Here is a 14,355-nt window from a genome sequence, read left to right as displayed (position 1 = left end):
GGTGCCATGGCTCCCACATATGCTGGGTTGGTGAAACCTTCATTGCGCAAAAATATGTTGATTTATATGTTGCTTAGAAAACGCTAAGGGTAGATGCAATACTAAACTGTAGATGGCAATCCTGGGAGAAAGTTTCTCCCTCAGTCCTAGGACCCTGCACCATCCAAAGAAGCTAAACATTGGAAAATTTAGGACAGACCAAGGGAAGTATTTATTCATAAAATGGCACAAATGTCCACTATCAGGATTTTTCAGAAACAATTGAAGACATTCTTGTTCTAATGGACTTTGCCATCTGACAAAGGTATCTTATTTTGTATTTTTTTCAAAAATTTACCAGATGCGTTCTGTGTTGTTGTTTTTAATTGTTTCTTGCATGCCACCTTGAAATGTTTGTGTGTGTGTGTGTGTGAGAGAGAGAGAGAAGGCAATAAACAAATAATTTTGATTGTAATGTCTTTGCATCAGTACATGCCTTTTGCATGTACTATAAAGTGTCTGATACCCAGGTGGTGCTATATTATTATCACTGTTATTTTAATGTCAGGAATGTATTCATCTAAGATCACTTTCCAAGAGAGATGTCGATAAAAAAAGATAGTAAGTCCAAAATGAACAGCTTCGAAGACTTTATTTTTTCATGTAATTCTAAATATGATCTTTATTAATTAAAAAGAAAACCAACAAATGTGGATGTTGTACATACATGGGTGTGTTTTTTTAAAGTAGCAGCTGTCAAACAGTAATTCTAATTAACTGGACTCAGGTGGGTCCTTATGAATAGGATGTAACCTAAGCATACAACATAATCTCATTAGTTTGGAACGAGAGGTTAACTGCGCCTTCCTGTCATGCAATAACTGGAGAGAATAGTACTGATGTTAAAAATATATGCAGATACTTCTTCCTTCCGTTTGCAAGGCATAACCTATTCCTGATAAACTGCTTCTTGGGACCAGTTGTGGACATCCCTCACTGGCACGGCTAGTCAAACAATGTGGCACAGTGGTCATTTCTTTTTCCCACAATTTTTCCTCTTGCCTCCATCCATTCACCCTCAACTACTCACTCCATTGTATGTATATGCAAAAGCTCTGAAAGGTTACACACACGTTTGCACAAACAGTGCTGCCTCATTCTCTTCTCTATGAGTGAACTCTCAGCCAGTGTGGAGCTCTATTTTTGTAGTTTATGTGTGCAAAATGTTGTTTGTGGCAATTGGCTGAGATTGCAAGAGAAGTGGAAATTCCTGGAAGAAGGTTTCCCATCTCCTCCTTCCTCCAGGCTCCAAATTTTTGGCCAATAATCTCCCCTCCCAGGAGCCTGCAGACCCCGACCCACCTTATTATGAACCTTTCAGAGAGACTTTTCGGGAGGAGAAAGCCTGCGGCAGGAGAAGGGAGAGGATGGGGAAATTTTTTTTAATGGAACTCCTGCCCACTTCTCTTAGGATCCAAACCATAAGCATGTGTGTGATTAAATGGCACCATAAGGCAGCTGTGTATTAAAGCTAAGGGTTGAGACTGAGACTGAAACAGGGATATACCAGCTTAATCTGCCATGTGGCTCAGTTAGATCTTCTCCCAACTTTTGCCTTGTTGAGTCCCTATCTGCTGCCTTAAGTCCCTGTCAGGGAAAAAGGCTGGGTATAAATAAATATGATGACAAATAATAAAATGGTTTTCCTCTCTCATCTTATTCTGTTGTGTGGATTCTATCGTGTACAGCACCTTGAGATGATTTTTCTTGTCTTAATTCATCAATATGGAAATAGAGGCGTTATATAAATACGGAAAGCAATATTTAACTTTTATAAAGCATTATTTGAGTGCTTAGGGTACTTAATATGATACTTTCAGTACTCCTTACATCACTCATGCTGCTTTATTGTGTATGCCACTGCCACTCCACCCTCAATTGCAGCTGGAGGGAGGACATAACCAGATTTGAACTGGTAATTTTTTGGCTCATAGCTAGCTTAGCCACAACACTTCACCAGCTACGTATTGTCATTTTATAATAATTTCTGGGATGCACACATGTCTACCTATCTATAATCTACCTCTCTACCTCTCTCTCCATTTATCCATCTATCATTTGTCTGTCTATCATCTGCATTTCTTTTCCTTTCCAAATTTCACTTTCCTAGTCAGAGACTGACGGTCACAATGCTAGATTCTTTCAGCTCTGCATGGGGGCCACCTCTATCTTGGGTCTGGCTTCTTGTTTTCTTCTGCTTTTCCTTCATTTCCATAAACAGTATATGCACAACTCTCTGTGCCATTCAGTCTGCAAAGAAAGGCAGAAGGCTAAGTAAATTTGCTTCACACCAATTATATTTGTGAGGTCACAGAGTTAAGCATTAAAGAATACTGCTGCGGAGGAGTGCTCAGAAGCGGTATGATTTGTGCTGTAAAGTGGACAAAAACCTCCTTTGGCCCAGCAGAATGCAACGTTTACTGTGGGGCCTTTGTCTCTTCGGCTTAATAAAAGAATAATCCCACCAATTCTTAATTCTTATGAATTACACTTTTTATTTTTTAAAAAAAGAAAACCACACACACCAAAAAAACCCCAAATTTACTTCGCGCCTTGCCTTGGTACAGCTCTTAGGCAGGGCTGTTTTGGGAAGTTATCAAAAGAAACTGTAAATTGTGATTTTTCATAAAGCTACACTATAATTCACTGGGTGACCTTCCTTTGTTTTTTGAAATGTGGCGTGTTTACGGCAATCAACTTATTTATTCAGGTGAAGATAATTGAGGGGGCTGGGAAATCTCCTCAGGGCCTCCCCGTTACCCTGATGTTCCTTGGGGCAGCATTTTACAAGATCAAATTTGATTATGAGGGAGAGGGCTTATGGTGTTTTTGAGCCTGGGGAGCAAGCCAACACGTAGTCAGGCAAGATAAATACCTCAAAAAGAAAGGGCAATGGGATAAGGCCTTGGCTTAGTGGCAGAACACCTGCTTGGCAGGCAGAAGGTCCCACTTTCAATCCTGAGATATAGGCCCCAGAAAGCTGGATCTGAAGCCCCAGAAAGCTGATGCAAAGACAATGCTGACCTAGGTAGAACAATAGTCTGGTTCAGGAAATATATGATCCCTTAAAGTGAGTTGTGCTTCAGTGACTCAGATAAGAGTGGAAGGGGCCGCTGGGGAGTCAGCATGAGTCAGCAACAGAGAAGCCATGGCGTCCTTTAACAGGAACTCCTCATTCTGTAAATAGTTAATAAAGTTTATCTTACGTGTGTGGGCATCCTAGGTTCTGCAAGTTATTAATGAAAGAAGGACAGAAGGTTCACCGTCAAAGAAAAATGAAGCGGAAGAGTTAGGCATTTGCTGCCAGTTTCGTGCTTGCAAAATTCCTGCATTCAGATTTCTCCCCATTGCATAAAACAACCTCACCAACCCGGATGTCAGCAAATTTTCATTGAGCTGTGAGCAGCAGGAGCACATGACTAAGAGATCGCATTCTCCAGATCTAACATTCTGGTGTTGTTCTAATTGAGACCGACATTTTTGAAAGCTGACAAGTCCCTGTTTTTTTGCAGCAACGTGTTTTATGTATCTAACAGTAAAAGATGGATTTTGACTTACTCATCCATTCCTTGCACGTCACACATGTACCCCGAGCTTTAGCAGTACAGGAAAGCTTGTGAAACATATGCAAACTATTCAATGATGAAATGAACAAATCCAACCATTATGAATTTGCTATTATCAACTTGGAAAAGAGATCTTGGAGTCAGGGAAGAAACTGAAATAGATCACGCCAGTAAGGTGTAATATGCTGGTGTTAGTTTGCTTCACAACCTCAAGGGTAGCCCCACACAGAGTCAATTGCAGGAATCTAACCTTGTACCGTAGTTAAGGGACGCGGGTGGTGCTGTGGGTTAATTGGTCTAGGACTTGCCGATCAGAAGGTCGGCGGTTCGAATCCCCGCAACGGGGTGAGCTCCCGTTGCTCAGTCCCTGCTCCTGCCAACCTAGCAGTTCGAAAGCATGTCAAACTGCAAATAGATAAATAGGTACCACTCAGGCGGGAAGGTAAACGGCGTTTCCGTGTGCTGCTCTGGCTCTCCAGAAGCGGCTTAGTCATGCTGGCCACATGACCCAGAAGCTGTACACCGGCTCCCTCGGCCAGTAAAGCGAGATGAGCGCCGCAACCCCAGAGTCGGTCACAACTGGACCTAATGGTCAGGGGTCCCTTTACCTTTTAACCTTGTAGTTACCAGTGCTTGAACAACTGTGGTCAATATGTTCTGATCCAGGAATGGCCATAGTGATCTTACCAGCCAAAGATAGTAAAAGGCACTCCTTGCCACATAGGACTCCTTTGTCTCCAGGCTCAAAACTAGATACAGGAGCACCTCCAGACTATGCTGAGATGCATTGCACTTCTATTGAAATTATAGGAATTACTTTTTTGTTTGTATCTATACATATAATGTAGCATTTGCAAAGCTGATGTCAATATGTGTCACCTTTGGTTCTTTTCTGTTTTGGGGGCAATACATAACAGTCACCTTACTGTTGTTCATATTAGTGTAGGCAGTCCTTCAAATTTCCGTGAGTTGACAGTCTTTCCAAAACATTGATTCTATCTCCAGTTGAGAAAACCCGATCATTTAAAGGCAGATGCCTATAGGAGGAAGAAATTTACCGCAGAAAATTATATGTATAAAAACTGTATACATGGAGCAAAGCGCAGATAAGAAGGTAATGAATTGTAAATATTGTAAGGTGGAAAATTTATAAGATGTAAAATGAACAATTGGAAATGCACAAATAAATAATAAAAAAGAAGATAATGCAGAAGAATAAAGAAATGTTGGCTAGGATTGTCCGGGGCGATCATTAGTGCAAGGTGCACCAATGCATTATGGGAAGGCAAACAAGTACGGCAGGGCAAGTTGAGGAAGTGATTGGAGTGCCTGGCTAGGACCCAGGAAACCAAGGTTCAAATCCTCAATCAGCTATGAAGCTCATTGGGCAACCTTGGACCAGTCACAGTCTCTCAGCCCAATCTGCATCGCAGGGTTGTTGTTAGGATAAGTTGGGGAGGATAAGATGTGGAGCCACCTTAAGCTCCCTGGAGGGAAGATGGGATATAAATGCAAAAAGAAATAAATAAAGGAAAAGGTGGTGGTGGGGAGGTAGGGTTATTCTGAATAGATAAGGCTTGTACAAGACAGAAGACAATGGAGAGTTGCAAAGAACCAATCTATGCCTTGAGAAAGAAACTTTCCGCTCACAGTCGTCGTCACTGCACACGAATTTTACCATTTTAGCTCGGCTACTTCCTGCACAAGAATTCAGAGTCATCTGTGAATGGATTCTCAGATTGTTTGGACAAAGAGGGTGGGTAGCATAGGATCAACCTTCTTGTTGTTGTCCATTTCTCTAGGTCACTCTGGGAAACATGATGCTGCGATGGACCATTGGTCTAACTAACCTAACATCTCAGTTCTTATGGTCTAACTTCAGTAAACCACAAAAGAGGGGGAACGTCTGAGCCCCTGCTGAATATCTTCCTTTCTGAAGAGTTGTCCCAGGAGGGGCTAGCATTAGGGATCATAAATTGTCTTCTGGCTTTTCAACACTTCAGAAGCTCTTTTGCAGCTCCCACAATAGGAGGGGGGAAGGGATGGCTCTTAACAGCTCATTAAGGCTTTTTTTGTTTTTATTTTTGCCAAATGGAAATAATAACAAAAAAGGGGTTCTTAAAAGGATCGCTTGCTCTCTCTTTTTTATTCAGGAAACAAAGCCCACTAGAATATATAAGGAGAGATGCCATAAAAGGAAAATAAAATAGGGAACTGCCATTAATTGTAATGCTCTTGTTTAAATGTCGTGTATTAACGTAAACTGTCAGGATGACTCCAGAAGGAAGAGTTTGCTGTATGATGGCTGCTGCCAAAGAAGCTGGTTATTTCAAGAGACAATTGTGCCACATGGGAAATTCCTGCTTTGCAAAAGTGAAGCCCAAAGACAGCCACTCCAGTGTTGCCTTGACTGTACAGCAGCTTGATGTTGAGTTAGCAAAGACATATCACATAGTGCAAGCCACAGGGGCTGTGGGTGCTTTCAGACTGCCTCTATTTTCGGGTGGGATGAATTCAGAATGCACAGTTGATTGGAACTCTTGTGTAACAAACCTGCTTCTCCTCAAAATCAGACTTTTGAAGTAAGGAAAGCAACAGGAAAATGTATTGGAAAGTGTGAGATAATATTTGCTTGATGTAACTGTCATCTAACTTCCCTGCAAATAAGTAAGAATAAATACTCAATAAAGAGCCAACTCATGAGAAGAGAAGACTCCCTGGAAAAGACCCTGATGTTGGGAAAGATGGAGGGCACAAGGAGAAGGGGACGACAGAGGACGAGATGGTTGGATAGTGTTCTCGAAGCTACCAGCATGAGTTTGACCAAACTGTGGGAGGCAGTGGAAGACAGGAGTGGCTGGCGTGCTCTGGTCCATGGGGTCACAAAGAGTCGGACACGACTAAATGACTAAACAACAACAAAGAGCCAACATTGTCTAACCTCCCCCTTTCCCAACATACTTTGTGTAAACAATAATCTAGAGCAGAGGTTTTCAACCTTTTTGAGTCCACGGCTTCCTTAACCAACTATATTCTTTCTGTGGCACCCCTGTGGGGCTCAGGAGCCCAGTTATGTCACCCCTTGCCTGCAGAGCTGGCAGCTTCTCACCTTTTCTGGAACACCTTCCCTTCCTCTCCCCTCTTTGTGAGTCCTCCAGGCAGCAGTTGGGGTCCCTGGTCTCCAAACTGTCCCCACCCCACACCAAAGAGAGGTGTCTTCCAGAGGCACCATTCACCTGCAGGGCTGCAGCAAGCTGTGCAAGCCTTTGAGAGGCAGAGACAAGAGAGGGCATCAGAGGAAGGAGGGAAGGAAAGAGGAACAGAATCCAGGGTTGCCCAAGGCACCCCTGACCATCATCCAAGGCACCTCAGGGTGCCACAGCACACTGGTTGAAACCCTCTGATCTAGATAAATAAGTCATTCGGAAATGACCTTATTTAAGTTTTACCTTTTTCTACCCTCTTATGGGGTTGTTGTCAGGATTGAATGTTGTCAGGTTGGGAGATGTGGGGAGAAGAAGAATGCTACCTTCCCTTGCTCTAAGCTCTTTGGAAGAAGGATGGATATGAATATATGCACCTGTGGTTTTGTTCAGGTCCCACACACCCTTTTTTATTTGGATTTTTAACTTGCCCAGCCCTTGGAATTTCCAGGGTGAAAAAAAAGGTACACAGAGTGTTCAGCTGCTGAAGTACGTCAATCATAAAATTCAAAACCCAGCTGCTTACCATTCCCTAGCTCTTATCTGCAAAACTTTCTTCTTCCATTCCATAAGTTGAGCCCTCCTGCATCAAACCATCTAGCACAGCATCCTATTCTCACAGTGGCTAGCCAGATGTTTATGGAAAGCCCACAAGCCAGAATATTCTCCCAACTTATGATTCCCTGCACCTGGGAGACATACTGGGTCTAATGCTGGAAGCATTGGAACAGCGCTCCATGAATTTGTCTAAAGCCCTTTAAAAGTCATCCTAGGGCTCTTCCACACTTGTTCTACACCTAGAAAGCAACAAATTGGAACAAATAGCAGTGCATGGAAACCCGATTGTCACTTGCTCCAATTCAGTCCTAAACCATGGGTTTTCCTGGGGGGAAATGGTGGAGCTAAGGGAAGTGTGGATGAACCCCAAGTCAGTGGTCACTGCTACCTTTTGTGAAAGTGAATTCTATAATTTAACTACATGCCATGGGAATAAATACAGTGGTACCTCGGGTTAAGAACTTAAATAGTTCCGGAGGTCCGTTCTTAACCTGAAACTGTTCTTAACCTGAGGTACCACTTTAGCTAATGGGGTCTCCTGCTGCTGCTGCCGCGCCGCCGGAGCACAATTTATGTTCTCATCCTGAAGCAAAGTTCTTAACCCGAGGTACTATTTCTGGGTTAGCGGAGTCTGTAACCTGAAGCATCTGTAACCCGAGGTACCACTGTACTTCCTTCTCTATACACTTTCTCCACACTATGCATAATTATAAGGTAAAGGTAAAGAGACCCCTGACCATTAGGTCCAGTCGTGGCCGACTCTGGGGTTGCAGCGCTCATCTCGCTTTATTGGCCGAGGGAGCCGGTGTACAGTTTCCGGGTCATGTGGCCAGCATGACTAAGCCACTTCTGGTGAACCAGAGCAGCACATGGAAACGCTGTTTACGTTCCCGCCGGAGCGGTACCTATTTATCTACTTGCACTTTGACGTGCTTTCGAACTGCTAGGTTGGCAGGAGCAGGGACCGAGCAACGGGAGCTCACCCCGTTGTGGGGATTCGAACCGCTGACCTTCTGATCGGCAAGTCCTAGGCTCTGTGGTTTAACCCCCAGCTCCAACCGCGTCTCCCCATTAATATCTCCCTTCTTACTTGCCATTAAAAAGTCCCAAAAGTTGTAACCTTTTCTCATAGGGAAGTCACTCCATCTCTCCGATTATTTTCGCTGTCCTTTTTCAAACCTTTCCCAGCTCTACAGCATCCTCTTTTTTAGCTGCAGAGACCAGAAATGGACAAATCAATCAATCAATCAATCAATCAATCAATCAATCAATCAATCAAAAACCTTTATTGGCATCACAGTATAAAACATTTCAAGTAACTGGAGTAATTAAAAAGACAAGGGTGAAACTATCAAGAGTTATAAGGCCACACTATGGTCATGTGCATTTGGATATTCTGCTATGCCCTATTTCCCGAAAGGCTAGTTTGTTGGGAACCCTTTCAGGTAAAATTGTGGCTAAAAAGGAAGCTACTAAAGGAGTAATATCTTTGTCCTGATGTGCCAGGAGAAACCTTATTTGGCTTCTTCTCAGAGTTATGGACCGGAGGGCCAACATTTTGCTCAGCATCAGTTGGTGAAGTCTGCTGTGTAAAGGGCAATCTAAGAGAATGTGGTCCATTGAATCAGCTACTTCTTGGTTACAGACACACAGATGGGTTTGAAATGGAATGTGTAAGAATCTGCCTTTGGTCACTGCAGAGAGGAAAGCATTTACCGGTAGTTTTGCAAGCATAAAGGCTCTTCGATGGGAAGGGAGTATTAGATCCTTTAGATATTTGGCACAGGTTCCGTAGGATGTTGTAATACATAAGGCCTTGGAGAACAAGATCTTGTGATGGGAAGTTTTGCTTCTGCACATGACTCTGGCAAACCACTCTAAGCTGAAGCGTTCCTTCCTCACCCACCCTAGAATGTTTAGTTCACATTGAGTTCATGAAACATCGTACCCTGACCTGTTCTCAGTGCATGGTTAACCACATCTACGGAATGCGATAGTTATGTTCTTTTAAGTCTTGCTATATCAATCACTAGTAATAGTTTAATAAGGAGGTTTTCATACCTGTCCAATTCTGTGTTCCCTTTCCCAACCTTTAATCTATTGCTGATTAATGCCTATATGCAACCCTTGCATTGTATTTGTGTTAACCAATCAGCAACAAGCACATATGTGGCAATGCTGTAATATTCAATAAAAGGGACTCCCCGAGACATGCTCAAGAGATGCCTCCCATATGACACTTGTCATTCGTCTGTCGTTTATTTCAACCCAACAATCTTGGAGTATGAGGTAACAAGTGTAGTCTTTCGTGGTCGTGCTGCTTGATTAATTGGAATATGTGATTTTCATCACATACTTCTAGGCTCTTGAGGGCAAAGCCCAAACTACAGATTTTATCTTGAATTGCTCTATACCATCTGGATGAAGTACAGTCTTCAAGAAGGAGTTAGATATTGTTCTAAAATGGACTTTCAGCCCAGTCTTGATTGTGGAAAGCCATGCTTTGGTTTCCGTCAGATGTTGACCGGATTCAGCACATGTTAAATAACTTATGCATTTAGGGGGCACCAAGGATCTTATGAAGAAAGGTCGCTTCAGTTTGTTCAACTTCTCTATTAAATGCTTGTATCCAAATTGGATACAAATTATTCAACGTGTGGGCTCTCTATAGGTTTGTATAATATCATTCATCTCCTTTCCACACCAGTATCTTAAAAAACAATTCAAACAACCACACAAGATGCCTAAGAGGCTTCTTAAAAGTTTTGCTTATGTTAGAAATAAGTAGCCACTGCTTTCAACCACTTCGTCTTTTGGCTCAGGAATTTTTGACTGGTTGAGGTTCCTTCTCTTGCGACGTCTTTATAACAGGCATATAACACATATGAAGGCTGAGCTCTGATTTATGGGCCCTTTCCCCAGGTCTGTGCTTTTGGAACGAAAAGGAAGTTCTATGCAATCACACTTGACATTTCAAAATGCAAATGAACTAGACTTTAGAGGAGTGGGTGGCGGAGGGCTGAGAGTGAGGGAGGTTGAGATAGAAAATGTGTTTTGAGGTATTGTTTCCCAACATCCTTGCGATCCAACAAGAATCTCCTCTGATGTTCCTCAATAATGGCTGCCTTAATGGGAAATAACACATGACTTTCCACCATGAAACGGTGCTGCCTTAACTTTTGCCCATGCCTGCATACTGCCTCCCTTCCCTGTGTCCCATCTTGTCCCCAGATTTAATGTCCGCATTGATTTGATAGTGCTTGGTTGGCAGGATGCCTTGGAAAATGAGAAAGGGAGGGAGAGGCTGCAAGGTTACATTGTGAGCAACTCTTGGTTTCGGAAAAAGGGGGGGAAACTGCTGAGCTTCACCATATGGGTTGCTGCATGGCAAAGAATATGCTTTATTGGCAAGGCTTGGAGGTTTACAAGCAATCTTCTTGAAGTTTTAATGGTTGCTCCGGTGATTTATCCTGCCTTGAGAGTCATGGTGGTGAAGAGGCACCCGGTTTCTGAGCTCTTGTTTTCCTTTATTATGAAAACCTTTAATCTTTCCAACAATTCACCTCCATCTACCATAAATAACTCCATTATAGGCCACACAAAAGAAATATGTAACCATTCTCATGTAAGGCTGAACTTTCCACATCACACACGTTTATGAGCTGTTTTAACTTTACAAGTCGGGTTCACTGTGTAGAGCAATGTACATTTTTGGGGGACGATGGGGAGATAAGGTCGATTTGAATCTTCAGGGTATGGTATCAGTCCCTGAGGCCATAAGGCTTAGCAGCAGCCTATATTATGCTGACTTGCTGGAATGGAAAAAAATGCGTATTATGGTCTACTTGAAATGCTTTATAACTTTCTATGCTTTTGTACATGCTTCTATATATTTAATCCCGCAGGGTTTAATTTTATGATGGTGATTTGGCTTAACAATAGCAAAGAACAATATAATCTATGTAATACAGTGGAATCTGCCTTGCCTGTCACCATCATACCGACACACACCCAGTCTGATCAAACTTGCTTCCCAAGTAGAAAAGGGTTTGTTTTATGGTTTGGCTTCATAATTGCATATAAAGTTAAATTCAGACATGCAAGACCTGAACTTCACAGTGAAAATGAATTTTGTGTTCCCTCGAGAAATCAACAAAACCTGCAACTTGCTTATTTCCTTATTCCTGCCTATAAGGTAAAGGGACTCCTGACCATTAGGTCCAGTCGCGGACGACTCTGGGGTTGCGGAGCTCATCTCGCTCTATAGGCCGAGGGAGCCGGTGTACAGCTTCCGGGTCATGTGGCCAGCATGACTAAGCCGCTTCTGGCGAACCAGAGCAGCGCACGGAAACGCCGTTTACCTTCCTGTCGGATCGGCACCATAGGCAGACCAACTCTGCGCTACAAAGATGTCTGCAAACATGACATGGAGGCTGGCAATATCAACCCATGTGGGAATGCCTTGCAGATGACTGCAGTGCCTAGAGACAGGCAGTCAGGTCGTGCATCTATAGCAGTGACCAGAGACTGCTGGGAAGAGCACAGAGAGAAGAAACGCCATGGTGCATCTGCAGCAGCACAACAACCAGACACCTTCATCTGCCCCAGCTGCAACAAAACATGTCTCTCCCATACAGCAGACGCTGTAACCTTCCAACAGCTTGACTTCACCCACAAAGGTGCACTCCCTCATTGTTTCCCTAGACAGACGGATGGTAACAAATTTCCTGGTATGCCCTTGAACTCCCACCTGCAAAATATGACAGTCTGGATGTGCCCTAAGAGAAGACATGGGTGGGGAAAATGCATCGGGAGAAAAATATACAGTGCTATAGGTAAAGGGTAAAGGGACCCCTGACCATTAGGTCCAGTCGTGACCAACTCTGGGGTTGCGGCACTCATCTCACTTTATTGGCCGAGAGAGCCGGCGTACAGCTTCCGGGTCATGTGGCCAGCATGACTAAGCTGCTTCTGGTGAACCAGAGCAGCGCACGGAAACGCCGTTTACCTTCCCGCCAGAGTGGTACCTATTTATCTACTTGCACTTTGAGGTACTTTCGAACTGCATGATTGGCAGGAGCAGGGACTGAGCAACAGGAGCTCACGCTGTCGCGGGGATTTGAACCGCCAACCTTCTGATCGGCAAATCCTAGGCTCTGTGGTTTAACCCACAGCGCCACCCGCATCCCTCAGTGACATAGAGGCCTTCCATTTTGTTATTGGAGGTATACTGCCTCTGAACATGGAGGTTCAATTGTAACCTATCGCTTCTGTTATCCATTGAATTTGTCCAACCTGTTTGAAAGCCCACTCAGTATTGGTGGTCCTTACAAAAATCCACAGTGTAAAAATGTACTTCCCTTTTCTTCCTCCAGAAACTTTTTTCCCCTCCTGCTAGTTCACTGTTCCTTAGCAAAACAACCCAGATTTCGCAACAATTAAAATATCAAGATCAGATTAACATGTGACAACTGAGGAACTTAATCCCCAAAGACAGCACACACCTATTTTATTGCTCTGCATGATTGCTTTTATGACTTTGCATAATTAATTCAGGGTTTTTTTTGGGGGGGGGTAGGGAGGTGAATATCTGCTTCCTGTCCATGCCTCTTTGCCTCTTTCTTTAGAGTATAGAAGGAAAACATAAATGGGAGCTTGATACTGCAGAATGCTAACAAATATATCAGTGAGGGCGGTTAGGTTTTATTTGAAAGTTTCATTAGCATGACTGAGTTTCATTTGTCCTTGGCGAGAGGCTGTTAACTAGCAGTTTTACACATTTCTCACACTGGGGGCGGGGGGGGGGACTCTTTACAGGTTTTGGTAAAAGATTAAGAAAAATTAATGGAAACTGCATAACAGTTCTATAAAAGCTGCAAAGGTTATTTCCAGAATTCTTGCAGTGCCCTGCCCTGAGGGAAAATAATGCACATATGTGTGCCTCTGTGTATGTATTGGTGAGACTGAGGGAAAACAAAGCAGATTTCACCATACAGTGGTACCTCGGGTTACAGACGCTTCAGGTTACAGACGCTTCAGGTTACAGACTCCGCTAACCCAGAAATAGTACCTCGGGTTAAGTTGCTTCAGGATGAGAACAGAAATCGTGTAGCAGCGGAACAGCGGCAGCAGGAGGCCCCATTAGCTAAAGTGGTGCTTCTGGTTAAGAATAGTTTCAGGTTAAGAACAGACCTCCAGAATGAATTAAGTTCTTAACCCGAGGTACCACTTTAGTTTTGTTTCATTATTTTTTATGTATCCATTTTAGCACATTTCTGCCTTGCCTACCTCAGACCCTCCAAGTATCCCTATTGTCCAGGGATTTACAGATGCCATTCCAGTTTCTGATATGATCCCGGAATGCCCTGCTTTTGCTTAGGACGTCCTTATTTTCATCAGATAAATGTTGGAGAGTAGGGAGTTATGCAACCCCCAAGTCAGGGAGATAAGAAACTACACAACTTTTAGAGAACACCTGAAAGTAGCTCTATATAGGGAAGTTCTTTTAATTTTTAATGTTTTATTATGTTTTTATATGTGTTGGAAGCTATCCAGAGTGGCTAGGGCAACCCAGTCAGATGGGAGAGGTATAAATATTTAAATAGTAATAGTAATAGTAGTAGTAGTAGTAGTAGTAATAATAATAAATAGGACATCCTTGTTTTCATCGGAGGAATGTTGGAGGGTATATCACATTAGGAACATAGGCCATTAGTTGATCTGGTTCAGTATTGTCTACTTTTAGCTGTGACTCCTGGAAGACCTGCCCCCTGCCTTCTAAGGCTTTTCCACCTGGTTTGGGGGCATGGCTCGGACTGACTCCAACTACAAAAGCCAGGGCTGCTGAACAGACTTTGGGGCTGGGGTATTGTTTAGAGAGTTTTGTTATTGATATTAATCTTACGATTTATGTGAAAATTGTTGATTGGGCTGTGTAGTTTTTGATGTTTTATTTATTATGCAACCACTCTCCTGCGTGGGTGTCTGAG

Source organism: Podarcis cretensis, assembly GCF_951804945.1.
Source record: "Podarcis cretensis genome assembly, chromosome: 6".
Taxonomy (NCBI): Eukaryota; Metazoa; Chordata; class Lepidosauria; order Squamata; family Lacertidae; genus Podarcis; species Podarcis cretensis.
Note: the sequence above shows the minus strand (reverse complement) of the source record.